Here is a 1,432-nt window from a genome sequence, read left to right as displayed (position 1 = left end):
GGTTGGAATTGAATTGTTGTTGACTGGGAGATCCCTGAGGTGACCTATTGTTTGAGAAAAAATTTCTATTGTGAGTAGAACCACCTTTATTCTAATGTGTTGGATCGATTTGCATAGCTTGATTGAAGCTTATCCCAAGCATTTGCAAAGGTTGAGCAATTGTTTACAGTAGGACCAATTGCATTGTTGAATGTGGCTTGAATGCCTTGAAGCACAAGACGATCTTGCCTGAGCCATAAACGATATTCCGGGTCTGTTGGTGGTGGACGCGGGCGCAAACCATCAACAAATTCAAGCATATCATAACCAAATAATAGATTGGTCATTTGAGATTTCCAAGAGGAGTATTTGACTCCTTTTGCTAACTTGAAAGGGATATGAGAATAGGCATTTAGAGAAATCAAGTTAGTTCCAAGGACAACAGTTTTACCTAACTAGTGGTGCCTGCGTTTGGTGGAGGCACTGGTTGATTGAGAGGAGGATCATTCTGAATTCGATTAAGGAGAGAGGCATCTAAAGTTGCCTGTGAAGAATTTGATCGTGGAGAAGAGGAAGTAGACATTGTTTGAAGAGAATAGATAGATGAAGAAAAAAATTTGTTCTATGACAGTAATAGCTCTGATATATATACCATAATTGAAAAAAGAGAAATATAAAATTGGCTTATTTTATTCATAACATTTTGATAGACTTATAATTTTATATTTTTATTATCCTTGCATTTAGTTTATTTGACATGTTTAATATCTTATGGTGCCTATTTATGATGATTTTTATGTATAAGGCATTTGTGGTTAAGAGTTAGTAAAAATATACTTAAAATCAGAAGTTTTTAGCATTTTTACTTTTAGATGTTTTGGGATATTTATAGGTTTTTGATGGACTTGGAGTTACAGTTTTGTTTTTGGATCATCTATGAAGTTAAAGTAGACATCTTAAGCTTTCTAAGTTGGGATGGTACGTTCAGAGACGGCCTTGTTTGGGCCTCCAATTGTTGGAGTAAATTCAGAGCTAAAAACGGAAATCAAATCCTAATTGGAGTAGGATTTCTGTCCGAATACTGGAGTTTTAAAAGGGCATAACTGGAGATTCCGAAACTCAAATGAGACAATTTAAAAGCCCAAATTAAATTAAATATCCTGAACTACAATTCTTATGAAGGGGACGAAGTCCAGAAAGCTCGTTGTCCTATCCAAAACTAGCCTGGAACTTACAGCTTCAGCCCAGAAGTTTTAATCCTTAGCTGATTTTGATTATTTTTGTATGATTCGTATAAAGACTTGGTCCAACTTCAAGAGAGAGTTCAATACAAGTCTAGGGGGCTGGAAATTCGTGTGTATGAGCTGGAATTTCACTTGCACAAATTAAGGGCAGATTTGAAGAGAGAGAAAGAAGTGTTTTCCTAAAAGGGTTTAGTTATTTGCTTTAATTT

Source organism: Pistacia vera, unplaced genomic scaffold (genome assembly GCF_008641045.1).
Source record: "Pistacia vera cultivar Batoury unplaced genomic scaffold, PisVer_v2 Contig628, whole genome shotgun sequence".
In the NCBI taxonomy this organism is placed as follows: Eukaryota; Viridiplantae; Streptophyta; class Magnoliopsida; order Sapindales; family Anacardiaceae; genus Pistacia; species Pistacia vera.
Note: the sequence above shows the minus strand (reverse complement) of the source record.